This window comes from Numida meleagris, unplaced genomic scaffold, assembly GCF_002078875.1.
Source record: "Numida meleagris isolate 19003 breed g44 Domestic line unplaced genomic scaffold, NumMel1.0 unplaced_Scaffold276, whole genome shotgun sequence".
Lineage (NCBI taxonomy): Eukaryota > Metazoa > Chordata > Aves > Galliformes > Numididae > Numida > Numida meleagris.
Genome location: NW_018364532.1, coordinates 165,220 through 190,376, shown reverse-complemented (window position 1 = coordinate 190,376; position 25,157 = coordinate 165,220). Strand labels below are relative to the sequence as shown.

The following is a 25,157-nucleotide window of genomic DNA, read 5'->3' as shown; positions in this document are numbered from 1 at the left end:
TTGTCACAACCTAGTGGCGCATGACGTGGCAAATTGGGAAAAACCTAATAATAACTTGTATCATTATTTTGATGATCTCATGTTGACATCTGACTCACTGGAGACATTAGGACAGGCAGCAGATTCATTGATCACCTACCTGCAGGAAAAAGAATGGGCTATAAACCCTCAGAAGGGGCAGGGTCCGGGCCTGTCTGTGAAATTCCTGGGGGTAGTTTGGTCAGGAAAGACCAAAGTACTACCCACTGCCGTAATAGGGACTGGGAATGCCTGAACCTTTCCTACGACACCAAAGCAGCTGCAGGAGTTCTTAAATATATTGGGATACTGGCGTTCCTTCATACCTCATTTAGTGCAGCTGCTGAGACCTTTATACAAACTCACAAAAAAGGGCCAACTATGGGACTGGGGGGAGAATGGAACAAAGGCTTTACAAAAGGCAAAACTGGCTGCTAAACAAGCCCAGGCACTGAGTATATTTCATCATACCCTCCCATCAGAATTGGATGTTCATGTCACTCAGGACAGCTTTGGCTGGGGCCTGTGGCAACGCAAGACTTCCATTCAGACCTCAGTCAGGTTTTGGCCTCAGGTCTGGCAGAAGCAGAAGAAAGATAAGGTATGATCGAGAAACAGTTATTGGCTGCCTATTCTGCGTTGCAGGCAGTAGAGCCAATAACTCAAACAGCAAAGATTGCGGTAAAAACAACTTTGCCAACTCGGGGTGGGGGGGGGAGAGGGGCAGAAGATCTAACCCACATTCCTAAGACAAGGGTAGCCCAAGCACAGACAATGGCACAATGGGTCGCCTATCTCAGCCAGAGGAGAAGTCTGTCTTCAACACCACTAAAAGAAACACTCCAGAAGATCCTAGGCCCAGTGACATACCACAGTGATGTGCCAGAAGAGACGATGGTCGCTCCTCTGGAAGAGTCTCAAACAGGAAGGGAAATATCCCATTCTGGAAAATGGCTGGTATACGGATGGGTCCAGCAAAGGTAACCCAAGCAAGTGGAGAGCAGTGGCGTACCATCCCTCCACTGACACAATCTGGTTTGAAGAGGGGAATGGTCAAAGTAGCCAACGGGCGGAGCTGTGAGCTGTGTGGATGGTTATCACCAAGGAACCTGGTGACAGTGCACTGAACATCTGCACAGATTGTTGGGCTGTGTATCAGGGGCTCACTCTTTAGATCGCACAGTGGGCCACCCAAGACTGACCATCCACGTCCAACCAATCTGGGGCAAGGAGATGCGGTTAGACATATGGAACGTAGTTAAACATAGAACCATACGTGTCTACCATGTTTCTGGACATCATCCCCTGCAGTCACCAGGAAATGATGAGGCTGACATGTTGGCACGAAAACGGTGGATTGAGAACTCTTCTTCCAAAAACATCGCCCATTGGCTACATCAGAAGCTACGACACGCTGGACAGACGACAATGCGGGCAGCAGCAAAGGCATGGGGGCTGCCCATAACAATGTCAGATATCGTCCAGGCATGTCATAATTGCGACGTTTGCTCGAGGATGAGACCGAAACCCTTGCTAGAGACAACTGCCCACCTTGCCAGAGGACATAACCCTCTCCAAAGGTGGCAAGTTGATTATATAGGCCCTCTCCAGTGACTGGAGGAGGCCAGATATGCATTAACTTGTGTTGACAAGGTAAGTGGACTGGTACAAGCCTATTCGGTACCAAAAGCAAACCAGGCCTACACCATCAAGGCTTTAACCAAGTTAATGGTGGTATATGGGACTCCACAGGTCATCAAGAATGATCAGGGTACACACCTCACAGGCATGATGATACAGCGCTGGGTGGAAGAAAACAACATTGAATGGCGATTTCATCTGCCATATAATCCAATGGGAGCAGGGCTCATTTAATGTTATAATGGTATCTTTAAGGCTGCTCTGAAGATAGATTCTTGGTCCCTGCACGGGTGGATGAAGAGACTGCATGAAACCCCTGTGGGACCCGAACAGAAGACCTAGGGATGGCAGATGCAGTGCTTTCATGATGCTTCAGACGACCTGGGCCTCCCCTCTTAGGATCCAAATTGCAGGCACTGACAGTCAGGTAAGACCCTTAACAACCTTCTCCTCGATGCCCCTCAGAATCTAGAACCCGGTACCCACAGAATAGAATGGCTTTGGTAAGTGCAAGTAGAACCGAAATGGTGTGGACTACTTGTACCTTGGGGGAGATTATTAGAGGTGGGAGGCTCGATAGCCCCTCCTATAATCAGTACATAGCTTACTGACATTGTGGTCAACACTCTGGTCTTCACTGCTAAGGGGACCCTCATCATACCCCTATGGCAGATCAGAATCCACCCTTCGGTACCTGATATAGTTATGCAGTCACAGATATCAGGCCAGAGGGTGTGGTACAGACAGCCGGGACATGCCCCAGTGCAAGCTGATATCTTGACCCAGGACAGGAATACGGCCTGTATCTTGCCATGGAAGGCAGACCTCCTCCTCTTGGTACCACTGAAACACCTGTACTACGCCCTGTGACTCTTTTGAGTCTCTAGGATCACCAGAAGGAACGAAATGTCATCAAAGTGCTCCAGTGTCGCTGTGAGATCCAAACATGACACCTGGTGATGGCCTACGTGGTACTGATGGAACTTAAGACGGACTTGCACCAAGCAACTGCATGCCTCCAGTAATACCATCAAGCACTGACCCATGAGAAAACATCAACTTCGACTATGAACCAATCAATTGTCTTACACTGTGTCAACCTGGATCACAATGGGCAATTGTGTAAGTGTTGCAGTGTGCTGGATCCTGTATCAGGGAAGGCTCACCCTCCAGCTGACTCAATCATTGGTTCAAGCCATGAAAGGGCAGAGTGTACAGGAACTGCTGAGTCACAGCCTGAACCACTGATCGAGCACCTGGAGAAAAGACCCAGTCAGCCCTGGAAGCACAGGTGAAGGCAATTCACCTGTGTGACCAGAAGGGGTGAAGCCAGGCTCTACCCCTCTTAGACCACATTTAAGGGTTGACTGCCACTGAGGAATCTCTTACTGGAGATCCTTCCTTTGTGGAGTTTTTTTCTGTGAACATGGATCCACAGAAATGGGTGAGCATTCTTCTTCTTTTTTGGTAACGTTTTCTTATTGTGCTGGTCCTTCTGCCATTACAAAACCAGACACAATGAAGAAGATCTACTCTGTCCCAGCTGAAACCAGGACAGGTACACATTCAGAAGGAACTGTCACCTTAACAGGCTACTTACTCCCAAAGTTAGACACCTACTTTGTCTAGGTTGGGAACTTATGATGCAAGACTAGCTCTGAAGCATTAGGAAGACTCTAAAAACAAAAGAAAGATTCACCTTTCACCTTAAGTACAGCAATACATTTTATTGGTGCACTTTAACTTGCAAGCATTTTCAAATTTACAGATACAAGTAGTCTTAGACTTCACTAAAGTAGCTCCCCAATTGTTTGGGGCTAAGTCAAACAAAAAAACTTTTTTTTTGAAGCAAGTATTAAGAACTGTTTCGTTACCACATGCCACTAATCACTAGTGAGTGAACCCCACGCTCTTCAGTTGGGATAGCTGGCACAGTTACATGGGGACTACCAGCTTCAGAATCATCTGAGAAAAGTGTATGCATACAGCAATGCCAGAATTCAAGTGTAAACAAAGACAAGTCATCAAAGATGGCTAAGGATTTAACCAACTGATTATCGTGATAAAAAAGCTACCATAAGTCAGCTACGTAATAGCAAATGCAAAACTGAGAACACAACACAGGAACAGGTGAAATGATACTTACCTGCTGTTCAAACCACCATATAAAATTGAAGCTCAATTGTCATTCTAAAATAATTGAAATCCATGCAACTACTCCTAAAACAAACACTACTCTCACCAGCATTTGCAGGTGTATAACTTGAATAATGTTTCTGAGTATTCAAAAAGCAAGGGGAACAAACAAAAAAATCACAACCAAGTGGTAAGAAAAACCCATAAAAACTAACCTTTACCAAAAGGCTATAAATATCTGCCTGTGTTTACAGTACTTCTAGTAAATCTTATACTGCAAACAGATGCCAAAAATTAAATATATATATAAAACATATCATATACCTCAACATCATCTCCACTGCTTTTCAATAATTGCAAATACAGGAATATATAATCAGGTAGTATTTATTCACCACAGTTAATGACAACAGTTTCTAACAACATTTTGTGGAACCATTACAATAAAGTTTGCAAGTACGTAGATCAAACAAGACCTCACATAGCTTGGATTTAGCAATTTTACAAAATCAAAGCAAATAAAGATGTTTGTGCATCTGCAGGAGCATACACAGCAACCCAACAACCAAATCAATTCACCTCCTAGATTCTTCAGCAAATTCACATTTTAGACTATAATGGGATGTTAAATCAAACCACTACCACATCATGAAAGAACTCCTTGAATTAAATAATTTTACCCTCATTTGATAAATGTTTTAATGATATGACACCTCTTTGTCACTAGAATCAACTGTATACACATAAATACATATTAGTTAACTACACCACTTCAAGGAACTAAACACTTATCCATGCTATGAAGATGTGGACAGGAGGGATGGGAAGTAGTCTGAAACCTGATGGAAGGAAGGTCAGATTCCCCATTCTTTTAAGTCATGCAGTATGCTGACACCTAAGTAGCATCTGCATAGCAAGCATCTTCATACACAGAAAGTACTTACCAGGAAAACAATCAAGATCTCCATCTGCTCTCCTACCATAAAACTACCAAATTCTGAAGAGTAGTCAGACAAAGAAAATGAGAAAATCTATAATAAAAATCTCTCCTACCTCTTATGAAAAACAAGCTGCCTGGTCATAGAAGATGACCTTCCATTACAGTGATTCTATCCTTTAGTTAACTTCAGCTAACAACTTCTAAACACTATTGTTTTAAACTATTTGTCACATCAGTTTTAGGGTAACTTATAAAAACATACTCAGATACCCATACGATTAGGAAGTCAAGTCTGACCTAATACATGAGAGGAAAGTAAGCCAGGCAAAACAAAATAAAAGAATGTCACAAGCCTTAAAGTCTGCAAAGACTGGTCTTTTCTTCAGAATAGAACTTTACTGAAATTCTTTCATTATTCTAACACTAGGCAAGTAATGCATTACACTAAGAAAAAAAAAACAACAATCAACAAACTTAAACACTTTAGAGGAGCTACTGCATCAGCTGGCTATTTACAGATCTCAAGACATCAAAGAGCACAGAGCTTGGCAACTGTAAGCAATGCAGGTAAAGGACAAGAAGTCAACATAAGAATGCTACATAAATCAAAATAGTACACAGAAAATACTAAAGCATGAGATAAACTAAAGGTATGTGTTCTCTTCAGGGCTTGACATTTTAATTGATAATTTCAGATATGTAGAACTACAGTGAGTCATGACTTAAAAGAATTCACAGAAAAATACTTCTTTGTAAAAATGTATCTGTTCATTTCCAATGTAACCAACAAACTGATCACAAAGGCTTCTCTCTCAGGCCTGATTCCCAATATGAGACAGTGAACAGTTCCAGAAAAGAAGGTTTTACTAAGATTTAGCTTTTAAGTTAGCTAGACATAGCCTTACACTATCCACATGAAAAAAAAAAAACAAAAAAAACAAAAAAAAAACACTTGTTTGTCCTCACTTCAAGACACCAGAGGCGTGACAATTTGGCAAGTTATGGAACTAGATCAGATTATCATGGGACACTTTAACCAACAGTACTGATATACATATATATAGATAGATTGATTATAGATCTTTTTTTAACCAACTCATCAACACATCTAAGGCAGAAGAACTATCTTCTAGGTGTCAATTAACCAGAACAAAGTGGAAGTGAATTTTACAGAACAATTTATAGAAACAAAACTAGGTCACAGAGTAAGAAATGTGACTATTAAAGTCGTTCTTTTCAGACAAATCCATTATCTAAACACATGCATTGTGTATGGTGTATTTTTATTTTGTACATTTTGACCATTTTGTTCAGTAGCCTAAGGACCAACTTAAGTATCCAAACACCTATTTTAGAGGCAGGAGCTGCATATCTCAGTTTGCTTTCAGAAACTTTTCACATTATTAGCAGAAAAACAGTGTGACTGCAAAATTTAGTGGCTATGATAAATAACGACATATTACCTACAACAAGTAAACTATTCTAGTGGCTTTACCAACATTGCCTTCTTGGGCAGGTTATTAAGTATAAAGAAACTGTAACTGTGCAGGAACCTAATGATGTAACATGTTACAGACTTTTGCTCAGACTTTTCCATCAGAGTAGTACAGTTGGCTCAGGAGCCATGACATAGATAAACATTCCAAAATGATCTTGTAACCTGGATGACTCCAGTCAAGTTTTACGTTGTTGTAAATTCATTACTATCATTTATTTTCTCCTTGTGCCCAGTTAATCAACACTTGTTAATGACAGGAAAAAACAGATGAAAAAAAAAGTCACAAAATTAGGAAGTATTTATATGTGATACTACACTTTCATGCTACAATTAAGTAACTATGTATTATATGACTATGCTGTCCCAGCACTCATCAACTACAAACTTCCAAAGCAGAGTAGACAAAGATGACAGGCCTACTACATTTGTTACTTTAGGGCAATGTCCATGTATTAAGAGAAGCCGTGGCTATCCATGTCTGTAGGCTCGGAATAAAGCTCGCGTCTTTAAATACAATATTTGAAGAATCAAATATTTACTATGAGTTACAATAACACTTCTTGAAAGCAAAAGCAAGTATCTTATCTCTGCACTTTCAGTATTCACCCCTACAGTTAAAACTGACATGTAAATTGGCTCTGCAGCAGGTCATTTTGGACAAACCCAACAACAAACATTATTTTGGTTTTAGGCTGCAAGAAAGCAATAAAATAAGCAATTTTTATCGAAGCCAGAAGGAGGTGCTCTGAATAACTGAGGTCAAGGAGTAACAAACTGAACACTCGCCTGGTGATAGGCGAGGTCAGAAGCACGCTGTCTTGTTTCCATAGAGGAGCTCCCTTAAGCCAGAATGCCATACCTTTTCAACAAAAAGGAAAGCTGGAAAGCAGAAGTGTTCCTTTTAACAAGGACAAAGTGCTTCAGTTTGCTGTTGTACTCACAAGGGCAAATTAATCTGTGACAGAAAACTACCAACATGAGGACTGGGCACATGTTAATTCCAGTTTGTATTCCATGACCTGCCAGCTGTTTGAGCTATGAACAAGATGAAATACGGAATGTAAAAAAAACATGAAAAGCCTGTGGTATTGTTTTTACCTACACAATGCCTGTTCTGACTCCAGTAGTTCAGGTCTTTCAACCTGACTGTGGCGAGCTGTTACCTTAATCTAAACTACACCCTGAAATGAAGGAAACAGCCCTCGATCGTTCTACAAGTGTAATACAGTATTCCACCTCTGCCAGCAATGTGATGCATCAGCCTCCCCCCACCCAAAAAAAGAAAATGATACGCACATTCCAACCAAGCCTCCCTCTGCAGGGCTCATCTAACTCTCCCCCTTCCTTCTGCCCTCCCCCAGCCTTGCCAGGTTCCCAAACTCGCTCTGATTTTAGGTTTCATTTTGTTCCAAACAGCAAAACGAAAGGAGAAAGCACCCAAAGCAAGGATCCTTACCCTTGAAATCCCACCATGCGTGCAACAAGGAGGGTGAACTGTTTTTTCCCCTTTTTTTTTTTTTTTTGAAGGGCGCTGAGGGGGGAGGGGGAAGAAACAAAGCCTACATGGAGGAGAGGCTTAAGCGGCGGAGGCAGAGGGAGAAGGCGGAGAGCCCGGCGGAGCTGCAGGGTGAACGTCAGCCATGTTGTGTGTATGTGTTGGTCGAGTATTTACAAACCTGCAGCTGCAGCAGCGCTAGGAGCCTGGGACAGAGGGGGAAAGCAGGGAGAAAGAGAGACGGGGAGGGAGGGGAGAGAGGCACCGGAGAGCGAGGGAATGGCGGGAGGAGGAGGAAGCGGCGGCAGCGGCAGGAGACAAAGGACGGCGCACTACTGGGCGCAGCGCACACCCTCGCGCTCACGCACACGTTCGGGTGCCTCACGGTGGCCGCCAGCCCAGCGCGCACCACGGGGAGCGTCAGCGCGCCATCTCCCGCAACCACAGTCTCCGGTCACCGCTACCAGCCCGGCCTCGCCGCGCGCACACCCCTCGCCCCGCCGTTCCGCGGCGCTGCTCCCCACCCCCGCTAGCCGCCAGCAGCCCCAGAGCAGGCCCCAACACGCGACACAACAGCCCCGCAGAGGAAAGGGGGTACTGAGGCCGCGCCGGGGAACGCGGCGGTTCCCCGGAGTCCGGAAGGGTGGGGGCCGCCAGAGAGCTGCAGGACTAGTCCAGGGCCCGGGGCCGACTGCCGCCTGACCCCCGTGGCTTCCGGGCGGGCGCAGCGGAAGGGGCGCCGGGCGGGCGTTGGGGGCAGGGTGTGGGCGCCGCGGGCGCGCACATAGCACTGGCCCGGGGGAGTGAGGGTGGGGAAACGAGGCAAGGCAGGGAGCGGCGGCGGCGGCCGCGGTCCCCCCACAGCGACTCCCTCCGGCGCTGCCCGGTACTGGGCCGGGCCCGGCCAAGGGCGGCGCGACGGGCCGCGCTCCCCCCCGCTCCTCTCCCGCTCGCTCACCTGCCGCCGGGACGGGCACCCGGGGGTGCCAAGCGGGCGGCCCAGGGGTGCCAGCGCTGCCGCCACAGCCCTCCCTGCTTCGCCGGGCCGCTCAGCTCCTCCGCGGCGGCAGCGTGGACGGCCGCTCCCCTTGTCTCGTTTGCACCCCTCCGCCGTCGCCACCGCTGCCTCCTGCTCGCCTCTGCCACATTTGGAACCCCCTCTCCCTACGCAAGCTCAGCCGCCAGTATAGAGGCCTCCTCACCTTCCTGCCAAATAGTGAGCCACCCGCATAGAGCCGTTCAAAACACAGGGCCTAGCGCCGCCCTCCGCCGCCGCGTCCCCCCCCACCTTTCCATGAGTCGCGCAGGCGCACTGCGGCGCCTGAACTGCGACAGGAACGCAGGAAGTGCGCTCCCGCCCTGCCGAGGCTTCTCGTCGTAGTGCGCATGCGTAGGCTGTAGTCCTCTGGAAGATTTTTTTCGTAAGACAAAATTTAAGGTGTGAGCAGAGCCATTAAAAATTGTTATGTGTAGGACATGACCGGGAGAGACAGGTACAGTTACTGTATAGCAACTGAAGTTGATTTCCGGAAATTAGTTCAAGTAAGTACACGTTTGGGATCTCTAAGTTTGGCATCGGTAAAGTTTGCTAGGTGAGGTCCAAATTCCCAGCCGTCGTCTTTTGAGAGAAAATACGAGAACATGAATGTAAAAGCGTCTATATTTTGCTTAAGAGTGTTGATGGGAAAACAGGAAAGATGCATTCGTAACTTTAGTCATCTCTGCTCATTTCACAATTTGTAATTTCATTGAACATGGGCTATATCTCTTGGAACTCTTCATAGGCAGTCTTCCAGAAGCTGGGAGATTGTCTGTTTACAATTTAAGGATTTTTTTCTGCAAAGATGACTGAAGAATTTTCCAAGAGTATTAGGACAAAGTATGAGAATGTGTATGAAAGAAAAAACACAGTGAGGAGAATTACACTTGTCTTGAAGTTTTGTTGTCCAAGTATCTGGTCTGGATCTCCTCACCTTTCTTTCATGTTGCATTTGTAATTGTATGAATGTTAATGTTACCGTATAATTGTATGAAAAACTTGGAATCTTTTAATATTTTCATGTACTAAGAAAAATGGTCCCTTAGTGCAAAAAGTGTTTGGGGTAGTTTAGGCAGAGAATAAAAGATTGCTAGTGATCCTGGGCTGAGTCAAGGCAGTCCTTAATGGTTGTCTTCCAGGAACAAAAGGGAGATTCCAGAGATGCATCACTTTGGAAATCCATCCAGATCAGGCTCATCAAGAGTTAGCAGAACATCCTAATGTTCTCTGGGTGCTAGGCATTGTCCACAAAAGAATGCAGTTGCCTTGCAGAGAAAGAGAATTGCATGATCATGCTTTCCCATCCTAAACTCATTAGTGGTGGTGTGATCCCTGAACTGGCTGAAAGGAATTTCCAGCTGAGTGAGACAATTGGAGGCAGACTGCCCATCAAGCCCATTTACTCATTCTTCTGTATTGCAAACAGCTCCTGTCTTACATTTAGGCGAAGTAAAACCTTTCTTTAACACCTTGCAGTTTTGGGTGTGACTTTCTGCTTCAGTTCAACCAGACTCAGACTGTGATGTAGTGGATTGCCTGGGTGAGAGCTTGGAGCTGTGTTACACTACCTGCAAATGGTGTTCTGATTTCTGGGAAACTGTGAGTGGTTGTGCTTGTACAGAGAAGACCAAGTTGGGGCAGACTCCTTGCATATCACATGAGTAGGTAATGTGTGTTAGTGATAGAGGCCAACTTGGAATAAATTTGCAGCATCAAATTTTCGGGTTGACTGTAGTGTGATCTCAGAAAAAAAGACAAAGCAGAGAATGGTGCTAAGCTGACTTCCTGTAGGAGGAGAGGCAGAATTGTTTCTGTGATGGGGTTGTTTGAAGTAGGATTCCTTTCAAGATTGTTCTTGCTATCCAGGGAACAGTGAAACAAACAAAAAAGAGTAGTTTGTGTGCATATGAGGGACACTACTTGACCAACCTGATCTTCTTCTATGGTCAAGTGATCTGCCTGGTGGATGAGGAAAAGGCTGTTGATGTAGCCTACCTAGACTTCAGCGAAGACTTTGACACTGTATTCTCTTGAGGGAAGCTGGCAGCTTGTTGTGTGGACGGGTACACTCTTTGATGGGTAAAGAATTGGCTGGAGGGCTGGACCCTGAGAGTGTTGGTGAATGGAGTTAAATCCGGATGGTGCTTGATGATGAATGAGTGATATTCTCCAAAGGCGCACAAGTCTTATGAGGAGCAGCAGAGGGAAGAGGTATTATTTAATCCAGAGAAGAGGAGATTCAGGGGAGACCTTATAGCTCTCCACAACTGCCTGAAAGGAAGTTGTGGCAAGGTGGGTGTCAGTGTCTTCTGCCATAACTAGCAATAGGACTAGAAGGAATGGCCTCAAGTTGCACCAGGAGAGGTTCAGGTTGAATATCAGGAAGAACTTCTCCAAAAGAGTCGTCAGGCACTGGAACACGCTTCCCAGAGAGGTGAATGAATCACCATCCCTGGAGGTGTTCAAGAAGCGTTTAGATGTTGTTCTAAGGGACATAGTTTAAGTGAGGAAATACTGGTGGTAGGTGAGCAGTTGAACTGGATGATCTTGGAGGTTTTTTCCAACTTCGGTGATTCAAAGTTTCTAAAATTCCAGCTGAACAAGCTAGTTACAAGTTCCTTGTACAGTCTAGATGGAGTGTTCAGGGTTCTCCCAGCTTTTAACTTCTGTGTGGCTGAAGGATGATACCTGAGGTGCCAGATGGGGGAAAACCTACCGATGATCAAGACAGTTGATTAGCAATTGCTTGATGACAGACAAGTGTAATCTATTGGACTGTTAAATTCAGGGACTTCTAGAAGAGGGGCAGCAGTCCAGGGAGAGTTAGACACAAATATAACACAAGTGAATGGGAAGTATATCATATGTGATACAATCTTTCTGTTCAAACAGTGTAAAACAACGTTCAGTACATGAAAAGAGCCAAAACCCACTCTTTTGGCTTCCTATAACCAAAGGGTTGAGCAGAGTCTGATTGAAGGCTGTCATGCTGTGAAATTAAAATGCAACTTAGCCCAGTGAATAATATCCTGTGAACTGTCTTTTAACTTATTCTTTTTTAAAAAAGAGTGCTGTACATAAACTTCCCAGAACTTTTTAGTGCTTTGGTGTAATACTTATTTCTTCTCCAAATAGAGCGGCCAAACTCTTCCACAAGCTTTCGGTACTATTGGGTAGCTTTGGATAGGAACCAAGTTCTCCGTGATTCCAAAAAGCGTTGTTTTTCTGATCTCCTCCAGCCTAAAATGAATTAGCCTTAATTATTGAAAAATCATATCCTCCTTTTGATAGAGTCATTAAACTTATGAATCCAAGTGGGAAGATCTGAATTTGAAGATGAATGACAGCTTGCCTCTTAGGCTGTTGACTTTAAATGCAGGGATCACTCAGCCACTTCTGCTTTAGCTTTGCCTTAATGGAGCAGTTATCTAGCTGGCTCCCTAGTCATTTTGTCTTTTCCAAGCAAGTTGCTCGAATAACAGAGGACTTACTTAAATCAAGAGAACTATAGGCCCCCTTCCAAGAGGTTTGCTATATCAGATGGTTTCAACATTGATGCAATGTGTCATGCTTACAGGAATCAACCATTTATCTTTTAATAACTTCAGTACAATAGCAGTAAGCTTCAAATGTATGTGATCTACCTTAAAAGTTGCCTTACATGAATGCTTGCAAATATGAGGAAGTGGTGAACTTTTAAGAGAAATGTTCCAACATCTACTGAAATAAAACTCAAACTGGATCAGACATTTCTACCTTTTGCTGTCAGAGTTGGTGACTTCTGCTCAATGTGTTACAGTGTCAGGCTTTCAATGTGTCTGCGTTATTTAAAATTGAAAAATGTGTGAAAATTAGGTAAGATATTATGTTTAAAAGAGATTAAATTGATAATGGTCAATTCTAGTAAAACCTGAAAACTACCTGAGGTTTGAGAGGATTCTTTTAGTTCAGCCTCAGGTTTATTGGGTTCAGTGAGTTCAATTCAGCAAAAGACTTTCAAAAATGAACTATTAATAGTAGAGAGCTGATGTATTTACTGTAAATACCTATAAATTAGGCAGGATTTTCATTTCCAGTATTTGGTTAATATGGGGAACTTTTAGTGGCAAAAATTGCTTTGTTTGTAGTTTATTCTCTATCCGTGGTTAGATTTTTCATCCAGTCAGCAAAATTATTTTTTACTAGTGTTGTTACATCCATTTGATAAGTAAATGATCCCTTTCTATGTGTAAAGGAATGATAAACTAGTAAATGTGCCTGAAGAGAAGTCACTGACATTACCCAGACATCCCGTTAAAACAGATATGACTTTCTGTCATGTAAGATGAGACCCTTATTCACAGACTTCCTTTGGTCACAGCAAGAGAGAATACTAAATGAATCATGCTACTGTTGCAGAAATTTAAACCCTTTTCCTCTCTCTTTTATCTTCTCTCCTCCCTTTCACTTACACAAAGCAGTAGTGGTCATCAGACTTTTGGTTTACAAAGTATATAGCAGGTTTGTTGTTTTTTTGCTTGTTTGGTTTTTTTTTGTAAGTAGAAAAAAAACTGTAACAGACAAGGAAGATAGTACTTCAAAATATATCTTTCCTTCGTTATTGTCTTTGGATGGACTATGGAACGTGAGAAGCCTGATGAGCAACTTAGTTTGCAAACACATTATACTCATTTTCATCCAGAAAATTTTTATTTTAAAGCAGATTTGGAAGTATTTGAGATGCATGTGCTGTCTGTGATATGTGCTTTAATGCTTTCCAGGGAAACCTAGGAATAATACTAAAATAATACTAAAAACATTGATTCAAAGAAATCTATGCAAAGAGACTTAACAGCAGAAGTTTTGTTACTGTAAAGCACATATTCTTATTGGCAGGGCTGGGGTAGCATTGGGATAACTCTCCAAAAATGCTCCACCAGTTGATAGTTTGTGCAAAGATTATATTTTCATATGTATTACATATTCGTTACATTCCCCAAATCATTGTACTATCCACTCCCAGTGATGGCCTAGCAGATACAGCCTTATGTGGCGGTCTTTGATGTCATCTAGCATGCTTCTAGTATCGTGATGGTCCATTGTTAGTCCTTGGGGCGGGGGGAGGGGGAGGGAAGGATCGGTTACTTCCTCCAACAGTCTTTATATTTTAAAAACACTCCTTTTGTCCCAGCCAAAGATTGCTGTGGAATACAAGGACAACCGGAGGAGTCTCCGTACAGACAGATAAGAAATACAAAGGGGAATGTCCTGATGCTTGTCCATCACATTTTAGGCTAATTCGACCTGGTGTGGGAGTCCCAGCTCCTTCTGGTGTTGATAAGGACTCCACAAAATAGGCACAGTTTTTCCATTGTTGTGTTTTCTTTTGCCTAGTTAAAGCAGAACAGTATTAGAACATACGTCCCCATCTACAGTATTAAATAGCATTTATCATCCACAACATCTAAAGGCTACTATGGAGTTGTAAGCAAGCATTAATCATATTATAAAATTCAGCAGCTATCATCATAAGAATATATTAACGGAATATTTTGTGTAATTTCTTCTTCAAAACAAAGTACATAATGTTGTCAGTCAAGTAAGAACTAATCTACAAAGGTTACAAGTCTTTGTATGTTTATGCTTTGATGAAACAAATACGTACTTTTATCTAGATCGAGATGACCATTCTTGGAGGTGCTAATGTGATTAAGTAGAGGAACTCTTAATCACAATGTGATGACTAAACTTTCTTTGAGATAGGAACATCTTGAAAAAATTAGCATGGGTAGCTTAGCCTTCGGGTAGGGAGTTTAGGCCTATCTTTAACTTAACAATTTTAGCCGGGAGGCTGTATCAGGGTCATGGATAAAAAAATATGGAAAAAAATCAGCATCACAAAAATCCTGGAGTGTGGTAGTTTTTTGGAAAGTCACCTAGCACCCAGACTTGAACAACCGTTCAATAAATCAGTATCTTGTCTGTGTGTGAGGTTAGCTTACTGCACACTGGGTAAGGAAGCTGCCTTTCAGACAACAGTTTTCTGATGACTCAGGTGGGACAGTTGTGTGGCCTTGCCTGGATTGTCTTGCTGCAGCCAGCTGGAAGTGGGATAGTTATTGGACTCCAACATACACTGATGTTTTGTTTGAGGGCTCAGTTGGATTCTCTCCCCTGCTGGTGCATTAAATGACACCGAAGTGCAATGCTTAAATCAAGGTATTGGATTTATGATGTTGGGGGGAATAAGAAGCTTAGATTTGTTGGGATTCTTTGTTTTGTTTGATAATTAGCTGACATTTGGTATTTGCTTATACACATAGATGCCTAAGAGCAGAGTGTATTTAGGGGTCCTGGCTTCTTTTGATGTTGATAAGTCTAACTGTTCATAGGGACTGCAAAAACAGGTGTGCAGCTTTTCTATTTTTGTGTGTTTCTCTTGCCTTGTTAAAGCAGAACAGCCTTACAGCATGCCTCACCATCTACAGTGCTACATCGCAGTTATTACTGACAACATCTAAGGACTACTATGGTGTTGCAAGCAAGCATTAATCATATTATACAACAATACAGTGGCTATCTCTATAAGGATATCTTAACAGAATATTTTGTGTAATTACTTCTTCAAATCAGCTCCCCCCTTTTCAATAAGCTTGCAAATTCTTTCGCAAAAGCTCATATTGCTCATGCTTAATCACTGTTAATTTACACCAGACAAAAGAGTTTACAATTGTTAATATCAGAATTATCACTAACAACACTAATAATTAATGAATTAGTATGTGCACCTTGGGAAAAATTGCATTAAGCAAAATGATGAAGAAGAATATGTACAATTGCTAGTGGCTGGTTGCATAGGGGGAAGAACTGATAATGATGTGCCGAGTAATAGTGGGGAGGAACTAAGAGAAAATCAAGCAATGGGATCCTAAGGATTTAGTCTTGTCTTGGAATGAACTAGATCACAATAGTTGTCTGTCATTCAGGCTCCGCTGAGACAAACTGTGGGGCCTTCGGGAGTGCCTGTATGGGTACAGGTCCACTTTTCTACCTCTGTTTTGGTAAACTGGAAGGAGTCCACTGGGTCTATAGGGAAAACCCAGCGAGGGTTCATAGAATCCTTCAAATGGTTATTTTAAATTGTAACCCCGACTGGAAAGGTATACAGGTGTTGCTGAATGCATTATTATTCCCTGAGGAAAAGCCATTGGTTTTAGAGAAAGCTAATTAGGAGAATAGAAGGATAAATGCAAGGGAAGATCCAGAACAGTTTACATCTGAAAGAGAACCTAAATGGGATCCAAATACTGATGGGCGGCAGCTAACTGTTAAACAGTATCAACAGTTAATATTATATGTGTGAGAAATAAATGATTTTTCGGAGACCGGGTCTTTTATGAAGTTGTTTTAATTTGAGATTGCAATGGCAGGGGTTCAGCGAGCAAGAGTACACAACCAAAATCACATCACAGTCCCTGTCCCCCAGATGCTAAGAATTCCTCCCCTGTTTCCTCGTTGCTTGAGTACTCCAGGTTCATGACTGATCTTGCTATCTCCTAGGTAGCTTATACGTCTCTTTGTTTCTCCAAGTAAGCAGAATTCATAAAGCAGTCGCCAAGCCATTATCTCCCGCCTTAGGTCTGCCAGATAAATTCATTACTTATTATGCGGTTCTGGGTACAGATGCATGTCTTACAGCATTTACTTCCGGTAGCCCACCCTCCCTCCTGCTATCTCCCCAAGGGAGAGGAGTACGCAAATTAACATGCCAGCCAGAGTCTCCTGTTATCTCTCAAGAATGCCCATACTCTATTCTTTAACCAGAGATAAAAACTTATGTCAAGGGCCCTGAGGTATGTCCCTTTGGTACAGCATTCTATTACTTATGGAAAAACATTACTTTATCTCCCACATGTGGGTACAACGTGGGGTACCCATACCAAATAATATATCCAAATTGTATCAGATGACACAGAGCCTGACTCAGGATCCATCAGCATTTTATGAGAGGTTATGTGAGACATCTAGAAGGATTTGGACCCAGAAGGGGAAGAGAATTAAACTATGATTAAGATGTCCATTGGATAGTTTGTCCCTTACATCTTGAAGAAGTTGCAGAAAGTTGATGGGGTTTCAGGGATGTCTGTTTAACAGTTGATTGAAATCGCTTATAAGATATACAACAATAGGGAGGAAGTAGAAAAGAGAAAAAAACCAAGGATAAGCAAAAGAATAATAAAATGCAGGCAAGCTTCTTGGCAATGGTAATAGCCCATGCCACAAATCAAAGAGGAAGAGGAATGCTCAGAGGAGGTTCTTGGGAGTGAGTCACAGTGGCCAGGGCGGAGGACAAGGGCTAGGGGTGTAATAGCAACTCTATCAAAATCAATGTGTGAAACTTGTGTTTGTATATGCCAGAATGCCCGTTACCGCTCATGAGATGGAATTTTTTGAACAAGCTACGAGCTCAGGTAACTTTTGATAAGGACAAGATTTGGATACACATTTCTTGAGATGATGCCTGGCAAGCACAAGTTTATTACAGGTGACTTGTGGAATCAAACTCTATAACCCCAGGCTAGGTTATAAAGCAGGTATGTTTATTCAGCGCTGCGCTTACACGCCGGGTGTGAGGGGGCCTTCACCCTTCAAAGCTCGCACACCCCTAGACAAAAGTGTTAGACATTTAAAAGCCAAAACTTATACATATTCATTGAGCCATGTTACATATTCATTACTTTTCCGGGAATTCATTTGCATGTTGTCCCTCCCCTTTGCACATGCGTTGTAGCTCCTTCTGGTGGTCGTTGGATGAAGGCTCGAGGTCTTCCTCCCCATCTGGTTGTTGCTCTTGGATGAAGTCAGAAGTCTTCCTCACCATGTTTTCCTGACCTTTGTCCCAGTTTGAGGAGGCTCTCCTATCTTGCATGCCTTTGCAGTTTCTTATTATACCTGTTCTCCCTTTCATTGTTCTCCCATTGGTTCTTTTCTTGCTGGCTTGCAGCAATACTTCCTTGAGCTAACAATGGAAAGCTAAACTAAGCAATGGCTGACAGTGAAAAGCTAAGCTAAGCAATTTAACGGACAGCTAAACTAGGCAATAGCTAAGCAATACCCTTAATCTTTAAACTCAAGGCCCCCAATTCCCAGCTCACAGGAATCTGTTAAAGAGAAGAAAGTAAGGAAAGACAAGTGACTGAAATACCATCTGAAATCGTGGATTCAGTATTCCTCTTCATACGGGCAACAGAAAAGCTTGAGAGAGCCAAGTCTGCTGAACTGGTAAAAGTAGAATTGAAGTCAAGAGCTAAACAATTTGAAAGATGCTTTCTTTTGCATTCCTTTGGAAAAAGAGAGCCAGAACTTGATTGCTTTTGAATGATAGAACCCAACAACAAAAGACTTAGCTATGCTATGTTTCTCCAAGGATTCAAGAACAGTTCTTCACTGTTTGGTAATGTACTAGCTGAAAACTGCAACAATGGCAAAGTAGGAACTCATCAGTTACTTTACTACAATACATAGATGATACTCTATTGGGAGCGGACATCATTGGTCAATGTAATTAAAGAACTTTTAGTTTGTTTAATTTTCTGGGACTAGATGGATAAGGAGTGTACCGAAGAAAAACATGGATTATGGCGTGACTGAAAATATCTTATATCCTGCATCGCTTTTACATGTAAATGAGAGAGAAGAGCTATTTCATGATTGTTTGCAAACAATTGAACAAGTGTATTCCAGCTGTGGGAATCTAATGTTGTTTCTGCATTAGAACACGATAAGAATTTTCTTGATTTCATGGTGTCTGCTGCCATTTGGGTCCTTTATTAAAACTAATAGTTCTTTTCAGGGGTCTTTCTTCTTTATTGGAGTTCTCTGATAGTTTTCATTACTTATTCTCTAGATAAACCTTTCCCAGCAACACATACTCAGTATATAAGTAAAGTAATATATATATACATACATAGCTATAGAGATTAGGTAGATGGAATAAGTTATAGGCATGAAGACTGCAGCTCCTGTCTATCCAGCCATCTGAAATACCTCTGAGCCTTACAAGTTAGAAAAACTACCAATTGTTGGTGTTGGATAGACAGGACCTGAGTAATAGAGAATTTAAGGAAGAGAAGTTAAATAATTAACAGTATACATATATGAGCTAGCAACAATTTATGTATAGCCAGCATGACAATACGTGTTATACTTTGTCATACGCATTACAAGAATATTCTGCACGAGATTAATCAAACCAGAGAACAAGTCTTGACGTGCCCAAGAAATGCCTAAAGAGGCATTGGGAAGGCCTGGCATCTCCCCCCTCGGTGCTCTTTGTTTAACAAAGGAAGTGTCCTTCGGACAGAATGGAAGAAGCTTTGGAGAAAATCACCATATCAACACGATAAGAAGAGTACTGAGACATCTTGGAAACAGCAGGATGGCAACTGATTGGCACAAGATAGAACAAGTGTCAGAATGTAATTAACAAAGGTAGACCTTCGCTAAGATTGTGAACCTGGAGTACCCAGCCAATGGGGAAACGGGAGAACGGTAGGCAAGGGGGGGAAACAAGGTACAAAAGCTGTCATACTGTGTCCATAGGTGCTCTCCTGCTTGCAGGGTGCCTGCCATTGCAATTGCGAATAAAATCTGCTTTTATCAGAGATACCGTCCTGATAAATTATTTGGATATTTCCAACATTATGAAGGATAGTACAGAAATTAGGAGATTGCTTGATGCAGTTGTTAAACCAAGAGAATTGGCAGCAAGTCACTGCAAGGCCCACCAGTCTGGACAAGCTGATGTCATCAAAAGGAATAGAACAGCAGATGAAGCTACCAGGAAACTATCATTGTCAGTAACTGCAGGAATCTTTCTTCCTGAGAAGTTCTTAAATATTAAGACTCCTGTTTGTACAAAAATAAGGATAAGTTAGTGGAGATATGAAATTGTACTAAAAATACTGAAGGATGATGGTTAAACTTTTCACAGACAATGGACTTATCCCTCCAATAATGAAAGGGTTCATGGAAAAAGCACACAGGAGTATTCATATGGTAACAGAAGCTCTAATTGAAAGTGGAAGAAGATAATCAATGGAAATGAATATGTTATTCATTGCCAAAAGTACTGTCCGGAAGTGCAGGATTTGTCTCAAAAATAATCCTAACATTCAGAGGAAACCCTCACCCCCAGAAGAAGTTAAAAAGGGGTTCTGTACCCAGGGAATATTGGCAAATTGATTTTTTCTGAATGACTGAAGAGTAATGGGTATAAATATTTATTGGTATTGGTTGGCACATTTTCAGGGTGACCTGAGAAATTCCCATGCCAAAACAACAAAGCAAGAGAAATAGTCAAATTTTACTAAAATAAATAGTTGCAATATTTAGTGTTGCAGAAGAGCTCTTGTCAGATAGAGGATCTCATTTTGTAGTAGAAATAACCCAAGGAATATCTAGGTTCCTGCAAATTAAATGTGTGTTGGAGACCGCAGTCAAGTGGATCAGGTAGGGAGAATGAATCAAACATTAAAAAGACAGATTGGAAAATGTATCAGGAAACACCTGTGAAATGTGTAGAAGTTCTCATTTTGGCATTGTTGAGAATTTGAATAACCCCTGGAGTTAGGTAAGTAGTTAGTAAAGTCTTGTATGGAAAACAGTATACTATAAATTTGGCTGGAAAATGTGATCAGATGCATGGACCTGGTGATCAAATACTTACAGAGTTATCTCTTGTCTTTGGCAGGAGTTCTTTGTAATAAGAACTCCAGTGCCCTTGAATGTGCCTGTACATTTCTTCAAACCAGGAGACCAAGTATATCTACAAATTTGTATAGTTGAATCTTTGGCCGAGAAGTGGAAAGGATTTTATCTGGTACTCCTAGCAACAAATACTGTGGTAAAAATAAAAAGGATTAATTTTCGGGTTCATTACACCAGTATAAAGACAGATCCACAGGAGAAGTGAAAAGCTGAAGAAGTCAATTCACTGAAACTAAAAATAAAAAAAAATAATACACAAGGTACTCGGGCAACATTATTTTGTTTTTGTATCTCTGATTTTACTTGCTCTATATTTTCCTCATTTGTGTAGCTACATAGATTTCATTACAGGAAGAAGCTAAGGAAGGAGTTAAGAGGGATGTTACTCTTCTGTTGCCTTTGAATGAGTAAGACAACTGAAGGAAGTATGTGGGAACGAGGGAACTCATGAAATCAGAATATCTTACATAAAATAATCTAAAAGACAGTTCAGATTGCTGCTAAGTCTGATTGCTGGGCTTGTGCTCATCTTCCAGAACATGCTGAGCAGAAAATTTCAATATTTGGGGTACTCAGCTAATGTATCTTAGAGAAACTTGTGGATTTGGACAAATTTTACAGTTAGTGAAGGAAGAACATGCATTACAAAAAGTGTCTCAAGCAGGAATGGTGGCTCTTCAAAATAGAATGGCCCTCTATGTGTTGTTAGCATCAAAAGGAGGGGTTTGTTCACTAATTGTTGCTTGTATGAAGACCCAGGTGGTAGGATTATTACAGATTTGGAAGAAATTTGGAAGCAGACAAAAATATTGCATGAGGTTCAAAAAGGCAATGCTTATGATACAAGTTGCAGCTTGTTAAGTCCCTTTAATGGATAACCTTGTAGTTTGTTTAGATAATGGGAAGGGTCTGCGTCTTTGTATTTAAATAGATAAGGGAGGTTCCTGAGACTTTTGTACAGATAAGGAAGGTTCCAGGAGACTTTGTATGGAATATGTATGTACCTCCAGGAAGGCCTCTGAATGTATGCGAACTGAAGACTTTTTTGTGTAAGGTATGCATGATAGGAGGAGAGTATTCCCCACGCATCCAATGCTGTTATTAAAGAATGCCTACTTCCTAACCCTCCTACTTGAGTCTTAGGGAGTTTCTCGATTGACTGCTTTACAGTAAGACTTATGGGTTTAAGGAAGTATTCATATTTCACACCAGGTTAGCTTCCTGGTTTCCTGATGTAAGTTTATGAATTAAGGAATTCTGCAGATGCATTTCTGGTAATGCTAACTTTATTTGTATGGTATATTACAGTGTATATCTAAGTGTTGCTTGATTTTCATTAAAAAGACTTTAGAGAAAATTAGACTGATCTAACCTGTATTGTTAGATAAGTCTCAAAGGGGGGAATTGTTGTCAGTCAAGTAAGAACTAACCATTGTACAAGTCTTTGTATGTGTATACTTAGATATAGCAAGTACGTATTTTTATCTACGTCAGGATGCCCACCCTTGAGGCAGAATTCTTAATCACAATGTGACAACTAAACTTGTCTTTGAGACAAGTTTTCAAGCATCTTGAAAAAATATGTGGTTAATTAGCCTAACTAGTATAGCCTTCAGGTAGGGAGTTTAGCCCTATCTGTAACTGACCGTTTGTGTCAGTGTAGTGGTCAGATGATAAAAACATGAATAAAAAAGCATCATAAAAATTATGGAGATTTCTAGCTTTGTGGATGTCTACCTAGCAGCCAGACTTGCGCAACTTTGCAATAAATCATTATCTTGTCTCTGTGTATGAAAATGGCTTACTGCACACTGAGTAATGAATCTGCATTTCAGACAACAGTGGCAGAAAAAGAAAAAAGAAAACAACACAACAACATCATGAAAAAAATATAAGAAAAAGACATGATATCCTAACAATCTACTGGGAGCTTTTGGAGAAGATATGGAGACTGCTCTTTCAAAGTTTTAATACTGAGGTAGAAAAGATTATGAAATACTAATAGATTTTAAGCAAGCTAAGTTTATTTCCATAAGAGATGGAAAATATTCTGTAGATAGTCTTGTGTGATTTTTCTTCCAGTAATGTTTGATTAATTAATAGATACTGCAGACTATTGTATTTCTTTTTCACAGTACTTGTATGATTTTGTATTTATTGTTTTCATCTGCTTTCATTTACTTCTTCATTACCCTTTTTTGCTTAAATTACAATCATGTCACTTTCATTGTATATGCATTTACTATTTTTTACACATAATTTGTATGAAAAGAAAGTTGAACTCTATTGTATTCTGTGTTGATACTGCAGATGGAGTACGTACCTAACTTGGTAGCATGATTTACTATATTTTAGTGCTGTCTCAGCTCTGATTGTCTATGGATATAAGTGAGTCTGCTTTGACAGGGATATTTATCCTGTAAGGTTTTAGTAGAATGATGAACATAAAAATAAATGATAACCTACAGACTACTAGGTGCACTTAAACTCATACACTAACACTTCTGCCTTCATAAAACCAGCAACCACCTAAAACACGCACTTGCACAGAAGCATCAGTTCCTTTATATACATATGTACTTGCAACACTTCCTAAAAATGGTTTCGTAAAGTATGAGCAATTCACAAGGGAATACTGTATGAGACCTCAGGACTGAAAAAAAAAAAGTTAAAAAGAAACTGAATTAGTACAATATGTAGCGATGAACAGTTATTACATACCAGCCCATTTGTGAGAATTCATTAAATGTATTGAAGAAAGCATGTCATATAAATCCTATTTCACCACAGGCCAATGAGGCTTGCCAGAGACAGGCTTCTGGGAGACTGTTCAAAAAACAGGAAGAGGTTACACTACCACAATGGGTAAAAGACTTAACAGAAGATCTTCGCAGCCATTTCTGTAGGTGCCTTCCACAGACAAGCCATCAAAATACAGGAATTGTATGTATGGAGTTACCAGAATGTGGTAATTTCATCATTAGTCTTCATGGAAACAGCATGGGTTAGCCACGCTGCTCATCAGCAGTGAGCCAAGCAGTCAATGAAGGATGGAGACCCCAATGCAATGGCAGTGCATTTTATGCAAAATAACTACCTTTTGTGCCTTACTCTTTCTCTTCTGGGGAAATAAAAAAATACTTTCAAAAACAAGCCTAAGGGAAACTTTCATAAAAGGAGAATAAAAATATCTATTTATACTTCAAAATACTGGCATGTTGTTTTGACATGTTGTTTCAGTTCATATGGTCTAAAATTTCAGTGGGAATATTTACTACTAGCACTCACTTCTACTCTATCCCTCAGTAACATTTGCCAGACCCTTGCTGGTGCTGATCAATTTTTTCTCTACTTTTTTTTTTTTTATTATTTAATCTTGATTAGTACAATTCAACCCCCTTCTGGAATGCCCTAGAACAGTGGCAGTCTGAACATGTATGAGCCATACTATAAAAGGCACAAACCTAAGGATCTGCACATGCCCACCACGAGAGGACCATGACTACAAGTAGAGACTGTTGCCGGATCCAAGGGTAGTGGTGCCTTTTCTTATCTCTCTCTGATTTCACTTTTGACTGGATCCAAGGTGAAGGATATCCTTACTTTTTGCTTCTCAGTCTCTGACTTCACTTTTGGCACATAAATATAGCATTGTTACAAATTTTGAATATTGTTGGGTTTTTGCAAAGCTGTTTTCTGTTGTTACAAATTTTGAATATTGTTGGGTTTTGCAAAGCTGTTTTCTGTTGTAATTCTGGTGAGTTTTAAATCATTGAGGTTTGCTAAGCCACTATTTTCTATAATTCCACTGAATTTATCTGGGGCTAATATTGTTGCAAGTTTTGCCAAACTGCTATCTGTTGTAATTCTGCTGAGTTTTAAGTAAATTCATGATTCGTTTCAACCTCGCATAACTGTCATTACTTCTTGTTACCTCACAGAGAATTAAAAGTTTAACCTCACTCTAGTCCACTGAGTAGGACAGAACATAGATGATACATATTTATGATACACAGATGACATACAGTTTAACTATTACATTGTAAATACTGGTAAGACTCATAGGAGCTGATTGAAGTAAAGTTCTTGTTACCTATGTATTAAATATTTTCTTCCCTTCTTAACTTGAAGGAGAAACATATCTAGCATTCGGGTTTAAATCAATTAAGTTTGTTAGTGCTCTCTTCCCCAGCCTATGCATTTGCATTTAAACATCTAGAAATCTTCCATCAGCTGTATGTTTTTGAAATAAAAATTCCCACAAACAGGTAGATAAATAATTTTTTTTTTCTTTCAGCCTTCCATGAACACATTTTTGCCTGGAACACTGATTAACAGACTCCCGTGTACTGAAATTTGCATGCATAATCTCAAGACATAGAGTTGATTAGTTTACTTTTTTATGCCATTTTCTACATCTTGGAGACTCTAGAAAGGAGACGGTTACAAAACAATTATTATTAAAAAAATACAAAAAATGATGGATTTCCAAATGGTTCAATGAGGAAAACATTCCTACCATAGAAAAATGAGAATTTTACTCAATTCTACAGTGACAGAAAAATCATAACCTGAAATCAAGTGACAACTGGAGAGGACATATATCCAATGGAAATAAAATCAATATTGAAAAATATAGGAC

The 25,157-nt window shown here is 41.0% G+C and overlaps 1 protein-coding gene and 1 long non-coding RNA gene across 6 annotated transcripts in view; one reads left to right on the top strand and one right to left on the bottom strand.

The window, feature by feature from the left end:
- Nucleotides 1–9,061, bottom strand: part of SPIN1 (spindlin 1) — a 57,163-nt gene extending 48,102 nt beyond the window's left edge. For 2 of the 5 annotated variants that reach the window (XM_021382713.1, XM_021382712.1), the window contains exon 1: nt 8,687–8,917. The gene's annotated coding sequence lies outside the window, so the exon portion shown is untranslated. The other 3 variants (XM_021382715.1, XM_021382717.1, XM_021382718.1) reach the window with 3 other exon arrangements.
- Nucleotides 9,062–9,094: 33 nt separating this feature from the next.
- LOC110391044 lies at nt 9,095–24,419 on the top strand. Its single transcript, XR_002433951.1, has 2 exons — nt 9,095–9,270; nt 22,351–24,419. It is a non-coding gene; the product is annotated as an uncharacterized LOC110391044 (long non-coding RNA).
- Nucleotides 24,420–25,157: the final 738 nt, after the last annotated feature.